Here is a 14,576-nt window from a genome sequence, read left to right on the forward strand (position 1 = left end):
CACACACACACACACACACACACACACACACACACACACACACACACACACAGTGACTAAAATAAGTATTCAACATTTTTCTCAGTAAATATATTTGTAATGGGGCTATTGTAATGACATTTTCACCAAATAAATCCATATATGCGAAGAAATCAAACCATAGATGTCCATAAATTAAGTTATGTGTAATAATGTGAAATGACACAAAGAAAAGTATTGAACACGCTTTCTAAAATGTATTTAATACTTCATACAAAGGCCTTTGTTGGTAATGACAGCTTCAAGATGCCTCCTGCATGGAAAAACAAATCGAATGCATTGCTCAGGTGTGATTTTGGCTCATTCTTCCACACAAACAGTCTTCAAATCTTGAAGGTTCCGTAGGCCTCTTCGATGAACTCTGTTCTTTAGTTCTTCCATAGATTTTCAATTGGATTCAAGTCAGGTGATTGGCTGTGCCATTCTAGCAGCTTTATTTTCTTTCTCTGAAACCAATTGACAGTGGGCCTAATTCAGAGTTGACCGCAGCAGCAACTTAGCAGTAGGGCAAAACCATGTGCACTGCAGGGGGGGCAGATACAACATGTGCAGAGACACTTAGATTTGGGTGGGGTGTGTTCAAACTGAAATCTAAAGTGCAGTGTAAAAATAAAGCAGCCAGTATTTACCCTGCACAGAAACAAAATAACCCACCCAAAGCTAACTCTCTCTGCACATGTTATATCTGCCCCACCTGCAGTGCACATGGTTTTGCCCAACTGCTAACAAATTTGCTGCTGCAATCAACTCTGAATTACCAGCCCCCCCCCCCCCCATGTCCTTGGCTGTGTGTTTAGGATCATTGTCTTGCTGAAATATCCACCCTCATTTCATCTTCAGCATCCTGGTAGATGGCAGCAGAATTTTATCAAGAAAGTCTTGGTACAATTTGTCCATTCATCATTCCTTCAATTACATGAAGTATGCTAGTACAGAATGCTGAAAAACAGCCACACACCATGATGTTCCCACCTCCAAACTTCACTATTGGTATGGTGTTTTGATGTCATGTGCAGTGGCATTTCTCCTCCAAACAAGCTGTGTATTATGGCATCCAAAGAGTTCAAGTTTGGTCTCATCAGACAAGACTATATTATTCCAGTATTTCACAGGCTTGTCCAAATGTTGTGCAGCAATCTTCAAACGAGCTTCAACATGCTTTTTCTTCAGCAATGGAGTCTTGCGTGTTTAGCGAACATACAGGCCATGCGGCTGATAGCATTACTTATTGTTTTCTTTGAAACAATTATACCTGCTAATTCCAGGTCTTTCTGAAGCTCTCCACAAGTGTCCTTGGCTCTTGGACAACTCTTCTGATAATTCTATTCACTCCTCTGTCAGAAATCTTGAAAGCAGCACCTGGTCGTGGCCAGTTTATGGCGACATGATGTTCTTTCCACTTCTGGATTATGGCCCCAACAGTGCTCACTGGAATGTTTAGGAGTTTAGAAATCCTTCTGTAACCAATGCCATCAGTATGTTTTGCAACAATTAGGTTGCGAAGGTCTTGAGAGAGCTCTTTGCTTTTACCCATCATGAGATGTTTCTTGTGTGACACCATGGTGATGAGACACCTTTTTATAGGCCATGAGTTGGGACTGAACCATCTTATATTAATTTGCACTGACAAGGGGCAGGATTGCTTTCTAATTACGGATAGATTTCAGCTGGTGTCTTGGCTTTCCTTTCTTTTTCCACCTCCCTTTCCTTATATGTTCAATACTTTTTCCCTGTGTCATTTCACATTATTACACATAACATAATTTATGGACATCTATGGTTTGATATCTTTGCATGTGTGGATTGCATGGGTTGTTGCTGACATTTGGTGTCAATATCATTACAATAGTACCATTACAAATATATTTACTGAAAAAAATGCTGATGTGTTCAAGTGACCTATCTGAGTTTCAAAAATGGATAATTATCAGCTTTCAAGCCAAGGGTGGCAGTATTTCTGAAACAGCGCAGTTTGTGTGCTGCTGTGGTAAAGGTGTATCGTGATTGGACAAATGGAACCATTGCGAATAACTGACATGGAAACTGCGGAGCACCACGTGCCATTGATGTGAGAGGTGAACGTCGGCTACGAAAGTGTGTGTAAAAGTGGGAGAAAGTGAGAGGGAGAAGACGTTTCTTGGCAAATCCAGATTTACATGCCCTCCCCAGTCTATAATCCAATCCTCGAACCCTAATACTAAAGATATCAAGAGGTGCTATCATGCTGAGGCTTCTAATACTATGCTGGAGGAAGAGAGATGCAGATGCACACTCCTAGCACTAAGAACACTGATAGTAAAAATAATTTAAATAAACTCTCACAATTAAAATGGAGTATAATTGAAGTTCTTAGCACACATTTGCGCAAATATGCGGGCCCATGTACCGCGGCCAGGTGACTTCATCACATGGGTCCCTACACATGGGAATGTTAGAACTTCAATTATACTCCATTTTAATTGTGAGAGTTTATTTCAATTATTTTTACTATCAGTGTTCTTAGTGCTAGGAGTGTGCATCTCTCTTCCTCCAGTATAATCCAATCCTCATCAGCACAAAGCTCCATGACTGCATCCTCCTACACATACAGTATATGTTTTCTCCAATAAATGAGCGCAATAAATACATTTATATTTATTCTAATAGTAATTTAATATGATAATTGATATGCTGCCAGTAACAGAAAGAAAGAAACTGCAAAATGATGAAATTAGAGGCAGCCTCCTACCTATGTAATATATTTCCTCAAGCCAAGGCCTTTGTGGACTGTCCACATACCCAGGCCTGCCTCTTGAGTGCTTCTCATGTGACCCCAATGTACTCAGTATGAAGTACCCAGGACAGATATCAAATTTCCATGTGGGACTACTTCTTATATGAAACAAGAGGTACCACATACGTAGTACATTTGAGGCATACTTCCTGCTCCACCTCAGATAGTAATCGTAAGTGGACCACACATGATGTGATCCACTTACTTGTGATACCTCGGCCCGATGCATTGATATCGTTTTAAAAGGCACAATATCGTCCTAGTATGTGGGCACCTTAAGGGGTATATGCAATTCCGGGCGAATTGCGCCTTTTTTTCGCCCGTTTTAAAATTCGACACAATTCGACCGTCGAATTCCGGCCGACGGGTGCCGGAATTCGACATATTCAATAAAAAACGGATTCGACAGTCCCGCTGTCGAAAAACGGACGAATTGACGGATAGTGTGCGTCCTGGATTCGACTTTTCCGACAGCGCAAAAATGGTTAAAAGACACAGAAAAAAATTGTGTGGGGTCCCCCCTCCAAAGCATAACCAGCCTCGGGCTCTTTGAGCCGGTCCTGGTTGTAAAAATACGGGGGGAAAACGGACAGGGGATCCCCCGTATTTTTAGAACCAGCACCGGGCTCTGCATCCGGTCCTGGTGCAAAAAATACGGGGTCAAAAAGCGTAGGGGTCCCCCGTATTTTTTGTACCAGCACCGGGCTCCACTAGCTGGGGAGATAATGCCACAGCCGGGGGACACTTTTATACCGGTCCCTGCGGCCGTGGCATTAAATACCCAACTAGTCACCCCTGGCCGGGGTACCCTGGAGGAGTGGGGACCCCTTAAATCAAGGGGTCCCCCCCCTCCAGCCACCCAAGGGCCAGGGGTGAAGCCCGAGGCTGTCCCCCCCATCCAAGGGCTGCGGATGGGGGGCTGATAGCCTTGAGTAAAATGTAAGAATATTGTTTTTTGCAGAAGAACTACAAGTCCCAGCAAGCCTCCCCCGCAAGCTGGTACTTGGAGAACCACAAGTACCAGCATGCAGGGGGGGAAACGGGCCCGCTGGTACCTGTAGTTCTTCTGCAAAAAAAATACCCAAATAAAAACAGGACACGCACACCTTGACAAGTACAACTTTATTACACACTTGCCGACACACACATAATTACCTATGTTCACACGCCGACCTCTGTCCACTTGTCCAAGTAGAATCCGGGGTACCTGAAAATAAAATTATACTCACCTAAATCCAGTGTCCTGTTATTATTTGTAATCCTCGTACTTGGCAAAAACAAACAAACAAACGCATACCCGATCCACACGGACTGAAAGGGGTCCCATGTTTACACATGGGACCCCTTTCCCCGAATGCTGTGACCCCCCCGTGACTCCAGTCACTGAGGGTCCCTTCAGCCAATCAGGGAGCGCCACGTCGTGGCACTCTCCAGATTGGCTATGCGCGTCTGAGCTGTCAGACAGCGCATCGCACAGCCGCACCATTATAGTCAATGGTGGGAACTTTGCGGTCAGCGGTGAGGTCACCCGCGGTCAGCCGCTGACCGCGAGTAACCTCACCGCTGACCGCAAAGTACCCACCATTGACTATAATGGTGCGGCTGTGCGATGCGCTGTGTGACAGCTCAAACGCGCATAGCCAATCAGGAGAGTGCCACGACGTGGCCCTTGGGTGGCTGGAGGGGGGGGGGGACCCCTTGATTTAAGGGGTCCCCACTCCTCCAGGGTACCCCGGCCAGGGGTGACTAGTTAGGGTTTTAATGCCACAACCGCAGGGACCGGTATAAAAGTGTCCCCCGGCTGTGGCATTATCTCTCCAGCTAGTGGAGCCCGGTGCTGGTGTAAAAAATACGGGGGACCCCTACGCTTTTTGTCCCCCGTATTTTTTGCACCAGGACCGGACGCAGAGCCCGGTGCTGGTTCTAAAAATACGGGGGATCCCCTGTCCGTTTCCCCCCCGTATTTTTTACAACCAGGACCGTATTTTTACAACCAGGACCGAGGTTGGTTATGCTTAGGAGGGGGGACCCCACGCATTTTTTTCTTGATTTTAACCCATTCCCACCCCTTCCCACTAAAAACCATGCTCTCTCTATTTTAGTCAGTTAAAAAAAAATATTCTTTTAAAAAATATATAAATAATACTTGTGTCCCTCTAATAGACAAACCAAGTACATAATCCCTTCTAATATAAATAGATATGCTATTAGCAATAAAAAAAAACAAAAAAAACATGTTTTACATTTTTTTTATTAGATTCCGCCAGCAAAGTGAGGCGGAAGGAAATTGACGATATTACTGTCGAAAAGCACTAAAGTCGAATCGACATTCTTCAATTGAATATACTTTTGTCGAGTTGCCGCATTTTTATCACTGCAGACATGTCGAATTTTCAAAATGTCGAATTGCAAAAAGTCGAATCTGAAACGTCCATTTTTTTGTCGAAAAGTACTGTATTGCATTGTCGATTTTTTTTGTGTGTCGAAAATGCCCCGTTTTTCGACATTTTCGGGAATTCGACCGCAATTGCATATACCCCTAAGTCTCCATGTAGTCTAAACAACGCCTGATTTAGGTGAATCACAAGAAAGTGACTTTACTGCCCTCTAACGTCACAAAATTACTTTCCAACTAATTGTGATGATCATTGTAAAAACAGTGGTTATATCCACTTCTATGGTAGGCCATTATAATAGTATTTAACTACAGGCCCTGCAGCTAATACTGGGCATGCTGCCCTTGCATCATTGTATAATATGGAATAATAAATTGCAGGGTTGGGTATGGGTTACTGGTGGCTGGGTTCCCGGCGGTCAGCATCCCAGCCACAGAGTGCCAGCGGGGGGGAGGGCGAGCGCAACGAAGCCCCTTGAGGCTTGCTGCGCTTGCCACGCTGCAATAGTCCCTGTAAGTCGGCATGCCTACTGTCAGGATTGAGAACCGGTGGGAGGTCGGGATCAGAATTGTGACCTGTGGTCAGGTCACATGACTACATCCCAAACTGCATTATCTGTTCCAAAACACATTGATACAGGGTTTGTTTCAATTACCAAGATTACATTTTGCGATAGCCTAGAATATTAGTCCATAGCTAAAAATATCACCTGAAATGAACAGTAATAACAACATCTGCGACCAAGTATGGACATGAGAACACTGCAAAAAAAACTCTGCCATATCCAAGTTCATGATTGTGACCTGCAGACTGATCCTCTGAAGTACTATTGTGGTCACAAGCTTCTCATGAAATCTCACTAGATTATGGGCAAGGCCAATGGGCATGTATTTGAAGAATAACATTTATAACAAACTAGTTACCAGTCCGTCAAAATGATGGAACAGCATAACAGTAACACGGTTTCCCAGCATAACAGTAACGTCAGCGACGGCAGTTGTGCGCGCCTAAATGGAGCAACACTTTAATTGTGCTGCCGAGCCCCATCTATTGGCTGCCGGCGCGCAAAAGACATGAAACCCCCCCCCCCCATAGAGGTGAGGAGCAGCATTAGCCTTTTATTATATAGGATATGGTCAATCTCATCAAAAACATGGACAGTGCTGCCCACATTTAGTAAAGTCACACCAATGAAAAAGCAAAAACTATTCCCAATACTGTAGAATCCCTTTAACAGCAATGTATTAGGAAGTTGAGCGACACTGCAGCTGGATAAAAGGAGGCCATAATCCTCGTATCCTCTTCTCTTACAAAACAATTAGTAATTCAAAGAATATAAATTACTTTCGTACCATTACTTGAGAGCAGAGTTTTAGCTTTCAGTACCATATTGTCCAGACTGGACATAAATATATACTATTTTACCTATTAGTTGCCAGAAGTAATGATACAATATTTTTACTGACTGAAACAATAATATTAGCCTATCAACCTCTCTTCTGTTAGGTGGTGCAGAATGGACACAACCTACTAAATAGACATTGTCACTGCAGGAGCAGGGCAGCAGAATGACTGAGCCACTGAGAGATACACACTTATTACATACAGAACAGCACAAAGACATACTGTGACAGAGAAAGACATGGGTGAGGGGTGGCACTGACACAAAGGAAGGAATCGGTGACAATGAGAGTTGCAGGTGTAGGGAAAAGGCTTCTCTGGAGATGGAGGAATTTTGAAGCCACTACAGATGATAGCCATATAAATGTGAATACTGCAGAGGTTAGAGAAAGGTAGATATAGTGTGTGTGTGTGTGTGTGTGTGTGTGTGTGTGTGTGTGTGTGTGTGTGTGTGTGTGTGTGTGTGTTTAACACTCGCACACAGGACGCAGTATGTGTAATAGGACCATTATAAAGTGCTCCCTCCTCCCACTCTGCACCCAGGAGCCGCAGTGCTGACCTGTCATATCCCGGGCTGGTGCTGCTGCTGTCCTACCGGTGCTGCTGCTCTGCCGGTGCTGCTGCTGTGCAGGCCCCAGGAATCAGCCGCTAATAGTCCGTGACCGCAGCTGTCCTCTGGATGCGCATCGCCAGCTCTCCGGATCTCGCTATCCCAGAGATGCTGCTGAGATGATGCAGGGATGGAGGAAGCAGCTGCCGCCCGCAGGATGGGTGCCGCCGGGTGGTGCAGTGGGCAAGGGCTGTGCTCCGGGTAAATCCTGGAGGAACGATGGTTATGCTGGATGCTTTTTTGCAGAAGAGGGTATACGTGATGATATATAGGAGCACTATGCATAGGCAGGGAGAGCTGTCACAATGGCATAAATAAAGATGCTGGCTGGGGTGTGCATGCAGTGTGTTTCCTCACGCCCTCTGCCAGGCTGGAATGGATGTTGAGCGTTTCCTTGGCAGTGTGATGCCCTGTGTGTGGGAGTGCTCTGTCTCTATGTGACAGCCTCCTGTCATAGAGCCGCGGCTGCTGTCTCTTTCTCCGTGCACCGCATTAGGGCAGAGACCTGCGTCGTGCACTAAACCGGAGCAGAGCGCGATCCCGACGTCAAAGGCGCGCTCCCGCTCAATCCATCCACCCCTGTCCTGGCAGCCAGTGCCTGCCTTGGTATAATGGCTGTGAAGCAGTTAGTGTTCATTGTGTGACCAGGCAAAAGAACAATAAAGGGAATAAACTACACAAAAATAAAATAAAAAAAATAAGGCCATATGGTGAATGGAGTTTTTGCCACAATGGATAGGGAGAGGTCAGATCCCGAAGTGGGTGCAACTGGTCAATCATCTTCAATATGTCATCCTGGACCTTCTGGAGGCTATTATATTTACTATGCAGAGCCGGCCATAGGCATAGGCAAACTAGGCAATTGCCTAGGGCAGTGGTTCCCAAACTTTTGTGAGTCACGGCACCCTGGAGTGTCAGATTTTTTTTCACGGCACCCCTAGGCCACAAGTTTCTTATTGAGAAATTTTCGAAAAAAATATTAGATTAAGTAAATTATGTTTATATGTCATCCTTAGGGTCAGTTATGTGGTGAGGGACAAGATTTGCTTCTGTTTGTCCACATATTTTATAACTGGAAGCCATCAGCACTGGTTTTGCCTATTAAATTGACAATAAATAGTTTGAATTGGTCCTTGACCACCAACCTGAGGCACCCCTGCAAGTGTCCCGCGGCACCCCAGGGTGCCACGGCACACAGTTTGGGAACCACTGGCCTAGGGCATTTGATCATAGGCGTGCGCAGGACATTTTATTAGGGGGTGCACGATTAGAAGGGCGTGTTTAGCACCACCTATTGGGCATGTCTAACACCACCTAATGGGCGTGATTAGCACCACCTATCAGGCGTGTCTACCACCACATATTGGCACTCAATGCAGACTGAATAATATAGAGGATTGATGCACATATATATATATATATATATATATATATAGATATATATATAGATAGATATAAAATCTGTTTAATATATGTTAAATCTGTATATTTTATTACCATACATTATAGCCTAATCTCTCGAAATATATATTGATATTGAATTTGAACTTGTCCTCCTCCAAGAGGAACGCTGTATTCTGTGGCGTTGGCACATGATGAGGAGAGAGTGTGGGTGGGAGCATGAGCGTGCATGCACGCGGCATGACATCATCACGACACATCCCACAGGTTAGAGGAACTGGGAGTAGGATTACGTCAGTGATGCTGCACCATACAATGAATGCAGCCAGACTAAGCGGAGGGGGTGGCGGGCGCAATGGGTGGGAGGACAGAAATGAGCACACTCGGCGATCGCCGATACTGCAGCAGGTGTGTGTGAGGGGGTGACAGACATTAGGGGGTGCCTGTGCGCACCAGGCTCCCCCCCCCCTGCGCACGCCTATGCATTTGATATGCCTAGGGGCATCAGCAGCTTCTGCTGATTAAAATGATATGCGGCATGCCTATATTCTGTGTGTAGCATTTCATATGCAGATACAGCCACAGTCTCACACAGTATATAGGCATGCTGCATATCATTTTAATCAGCAGAAGCTGCTTGTGCATCCTAGCCACATAACAATGCAAATAATATGCATTTTCATTAAAAAAAGGTGCCCAAAGTTAGCATTGAGGCAAGATTTATGAGGACACATCTGTATCCAAGCAGAGGCAGAGGTCACAGTGTTAGTAGCAGTGTGAGTGCTGTGTGCATGTGAGTGGGTTGGTTGTGCAGTAGTGTTCAGAATATGTGTAAGGAGCATTATGTGTGTCATGTAAAAATGCATTAATAATGTGCAACATATGTGTAAGGAGCACTATGTGTGTCATTATGTGTATAAGGGCATTAATAATGTGCGGCATATTTGTAACAGGGTACTACTGTATGTGTGTCATTATGTGTAAAGGGGCACTAATAATGTGCAGCAAATGTGTAGGTGGCACTATGTGTGTCATTATGTGTATAAGGGCATTAATGATGTGCAGCATATGTGTAAGGGACATTATGTGTAAAAGGGCATTAATAAAGATAGTCATAATGTGTAAGGCGCATTAATAAGGTGTCTCATATGTGTAAGGGGCATTACTGTGTGGAATTATGTGTATAAATGCATTACTAATGTGTGGCATTATGTGTATAAGGTTCTCTACTATGTGGCGTTGCGTATAGAAAGGGCACTACTGTGTCGTCTAATGTGAATAAAGAGCAATAGGGTGTGGTGTAATGTGAATAAGGAGCAATTCAGTGTGATGTAATGTGAATAAGGGGCTCTACTGTGAGGAGTAACGTTTATAAGGTAAAGTGATACTACTGTGGGATGTAATATGAATTATCAACACTATCGCATGATCAAATGTGAATAAAGTTGCAGTAACGTGTGGTGTAATTGGAATTGGGGTTACTATTTTGTGGCCATGCCCCTTGCCAGCAAAAACACACCCATTTTTGGGCTGTGCGCCAAATGTGCGAGCTGTTCCTATTTAAAGTATAGGGGGTACAAACACCAAAATAAGGACTGCTATGGGTGAATGGTGATAGTGCTGGGAAAGAGGTTTAAGGTCAGAGGCGGAACCAGTGGTGGTGCTAGGGGGCACCAGCCTAAATCTTGCCTAGGGCATCATATTGGTTAGGGCCGGCTCTGTTACTATGTGATACACACAGGGGTGTATTTAGGTGTCCGAGCGCCCCTGGCAAAGTAAAGGACTGGTGCCCCCCCCTATATTTGAAATAGGGAAGGCACGTGTGCCAACAAAAGGGGCGTGACCACTCAATAGTCCCCCAATTCAAATTACACCACAGTAGTGTGCCTTACATTACACAGCACAGTAATGTACATTATTCACATTATGCTACACAGTAGTACCCCTTATACACATTATACCACACAGTAGTGCCCATATATATATATATATATATATATATATATATGGGAAGGCGTGCACGCTCCTGGGAAAGTGGGTGTGGCCTCACAATTTTATTTTATGATATCAAACTATAAATATATAATCACACCCCCTACACACCCCCTACACATGCGCACACACACAATTTTTGACAGATGTTTTCGATGAACCTGCGCAATAAAATTCGATGTGCAGCTATAAAGGGTGAAAATAGAGGTGTATCCCACACTTCAGAAAATAGGTGAATAGGAAAAAGATATGCACACATAGATACAGCGCTCACCAAATACCATGATAATACATAAACATAATCAAATGTTAAAAAATGCAATCACCCTTAAATAAAGGTAGTCCTCATAGGATGGCAACAATCGGGGAAGGATTAATTCCAAGAGGTTATTTCATCCAACGCAATATACAGGTGGGGCTGATTGAGCCTTAGGGAACCTGAAAGATAAGTGCCTCTTTTCCCAATGGAAATGGGAATGTCAGAAGGCACTATTAAACACAGACCATAGTGTAGTATTTTTTTAAAAACACGCACAGGTTTAATTCCACAGATTAAATTTACAAGATGTAAGAATAAAAACAGCATAACACAATGATTTCCATGGGTTAACACAATGGATATGTCACCAAGAGGGTCCTGGCAGCCTCAGGAAGAGATGGTTGGCAATATGTTCAAACTCTCCAAAAGGCAGGTTTCATGCAGGATCGACCCCCAAACACAGTGAATACGTCCGTGTGTCCCAAGATAAAATAACAGATATAAAACAGGAGCCACGCTTAACGCGTATCGGACGGCAAGTCCTTCATCAGAAGCGTGGTTCCCTGGCTCCAAAAGTCTGCTTTTAAGCTCTGTTAATTGAAAGTTCCAGCTGACTCCAATTTTCTGCTTCCATTCACGCTCCGAGCAGCGTACATGCGCAGTTGTCACCAATCGCCGGAACCGGAAGTAGTTTATGCGGTTCACGTGCGTTCCAGATACCCGGAAGCGGTATGTTCGACTGCTCTCTGCTGTATAGTGTAGTCTCACTTGCGGTTCACGTGCGTTCCACTTATCAGGAAGCACTATGAACCACTCTCAAGACATACTGGGATACTTTTGCATATAGGGCATTTCATTAACCCTTATTAAAACTTTTATTAAAATTCATGAAGTCCTCATAGATGTCCCATAAGAGAGTCCCGAATTGAGGTAAATCCATCATATTATAAACATGAAAAAAAGAGAAGAAAAAAAGGGAGCAATTACCAGTAATATACAAATATATATAAAATGCAGTACATGGGGATAAAGTGCAGCAGTGCAAAAAGTGGTTTAAGTGAGAAAGCATTTTAATTCAAATTCACAGTTGAGTCCCCTTGGAACAAGGGTGCCCAAACGGTGTATGGATCTCATCTCTGCTTGGGAGAGTCTTTTCTCCAAATCTCTAGTTCTCCATTTTTGTTGGACTACCTGTATACCCCAAAAATTCCTTAAACCACAGGCATTGGAATTATGTATTCTTTTAAAATGTGAGGATACATTATGAGATTCCAAGCCTTTGCGAATATTGTATATGTGTTCGGCCCACCTCACCTTGGCACTCCTTCCTGTTTTGCCAACGTAGGCAAGGCCGCACACACACTCAAGTACATACACAATATTCTTCGTGTGACACGTAATAAAATCCCGAATGGGATACGTCTGACCGTTCACGGTATACTCAGTGAATTTTCTTAATGAGGTTTTAATGGTTTTACACATGAGGCAGTCACCGCAGCGATGGAAGCCCTTCGTTCTTATACTCTGCCTCAATTCCATATCTAGACTGCTTCTCACAAGTTGGTTCTTAAGGGACTGGGCTCTCCTATAAATAAAAGTGGGCCTATCTGGTAGCACATCCCCTATTACTGAGTCCTGTTTCAAAATGTTCCAATTATTATTGAACACTTTTTCTATGCCTTTAAAGGACCTACTGTACTGACTCACAAATGCCCATTTAAATCGTTCATCAGTTGTAGTAGACTTTTCTTTAATTTTCAACAAATGGGCTCTATCCACCTTATCCACCTTACTTCTTGCTGTTTCCAGGGTATTTAATGTGTAACCCCTTTGTGATAGCCGGCCCGAAAGTTCATTCAGTTGTTGTTCACAAATAGTTGCATCTGTACAGTTTCTTTTGACCCTTGCAAACTGGCTGAATGGTATCCCATCCAGCCAGTTTGCGTGATGTTGGCTAGTTCGGTCTATAAAACTGTTAGAATCTGTTTCCTTCCTGTAAGTTTTTGAATGAACCTCCCCATTGAAAATATAGATACTTGAATCAAGGAAGGATACTTCCTCTTGACTTTTAGTGAACGTGAACTTAATGGCCATGTCATTCAAATTAAGTCCATCACAAAAAAGCTGTAGTGACTCTTCGTCACCATGCCATAAAAAGAGCACATCATCAATGTAGCGCCGCCAGGACACCAGGCCCGCCACCAGAACACCCATATGCCATATCTGGATGTCCTCCCAGTATGCCATAAATAAATTGGCATAACTGGGGGCGAACCTGGTGCCCATGGCGGTGCCAACCCGCTGCAGATAAAATGCCCCATCAAAGAAAAAATAATTATTAAGTAAAATGAACCTAATACTGTCCAAAATGAAAATTTTGGTCAATTCGCTGTAATTACTTAAATTTAGAAAATAGGAGACCGCAGTTAATCCCTTTTCCAAATCTATGATTGTGTAGAGCGTATACACATCAGCTGTACATAGGAAATCGCCTGACTCCCATTTGTAGCCATCAAGACCCCTCAAAATATCACCCGTATCTTTAACAAAAGACCTGGTTGTTACCACTAGGGGCTGTAAATAATGATCAATCATTGCTGAAAGATTACTAGTCAGGCTATTACAGCCTGATACTATTGGCCGGCCTGGAGGGTGGAGGGGATCCTTATGTACTTTGGGGAGGACATACATGGTAGGAGTGGAAGGATCTTTAATGTTAAGAAATTCATGTTCACTTTTTGAAATTATTTTGTTATCTAGTGCTTGTGTGCTAAGATCCATGAGTGCCTTAGCAATGCGCACTGTCGGATCCGCTTTAAGTTTTTGATAGGTAACTCCATCATTCAGCTGTTTGTACACCTCCTCCATGTATGTCTCCCTCTTCATAAGTACCACCCCTCCACCCTTATCTGCAGGCTTTATAATTAAATCTTTATTCTCTCTTAATGATCGAATGGCCTCAAATTCCTTCTTTGTTAAGTTGGGCTTATTCTTCTTGGGAACCCTTCGGATCTCTTTATCAATTTCCTCACAAACCACCTTATTAAAAACCTTTAAACAATTCCCTCTAGATTGAATGGGGTAAAAAGTGGAAGGTGCTTTAAAACGAGACACTTCCCCGGTATTTTCCATACCCAAACCCTCATTTTCTTTATTTTGAAAAAACCTTTTGATGGTAAGTTTCCGAATAAACTTTTGAACGTCTATAAACACATCAAAAGAGTTAGGCTTACCGGAAGGGGCAAAATTGAGACCTTTTTGCAAAACTTTCACTTCATGGATGGTTAAAGGTCTATCAGACAGGTTAAAGATTTTACCCTCCAAGGTCTCAATATTGGGCTCTGTGATAATCGTGGAGGCCGAATCCAATATTTGGTTTTCAACCCATACATCATCACTGGATTTAGTTTTCTTTCTGAATTTTTTTGGTCTCTTACCTGCCCTTAAACCCCTTCTTGTTTTCCTATACTTCTTATTACTAATGGTGATCTCATCTCTGTTGGCTACCTTCTGTATGTTGGGGTCCTCGGGCCAAACTCTAAAAAAGGGGAATTGTCCTCATCCCTCCTCCGTAATGGCATAAATCTATTTGAGGTTTTAACCTCAAATGTTCTATTGGGAGTATTCATTCTTTTAAATCTTGGGTGGTATGCATCTCTTTTATCATTTTGATTATAGTTTGTCCTCCATCGGGGTTCCTGATCC

The 14,576-nt window shown here is 43.5% G+C and overlaps 1 protein-coding gene across 12 annotated transcripts in view; it reads right to left on the reverse strand.

The window, feature by feature from the left end:
- The window catches only part of NFASC (neurofascin), a 185,827-nt gene extending 178,090 nt beyond the window's left edge, over positions 1-7,737 (reverse strand). For all 12 annotated transcript variants that reach the window (XM_063955223.1, XM_063955232.1, XM_063955230.1 and 9 more), the window contains exon 1: positions 7,169-7,737. The gene's annotated coding sequence lies outside the window, so the exon portion shown is untranslated. The remainder of the gene's footprint in view (positions 1-7,168) is intronic.
- Between the last annotated feature and the right edge of the window lie 6,839 nt (positions 7,738-14,576).

The sequence above is a fragment of the Pseudophryne corroboree genome, chromosome 2, assembly GCF_028390025.1.
Source record: "Pseudophryne corroboree isolate aPseCor3 chromosome 2, aPseCor3.hap2, whole genome shotgun sequence".
Classification (NCBI taxonomy): domain Eukaryota; kingdom Metazoa; phylum Chordata; class Amphibia; order Anura; family Myobatrachidae; genus Pseudophryne; species Pseudophryne corroboree.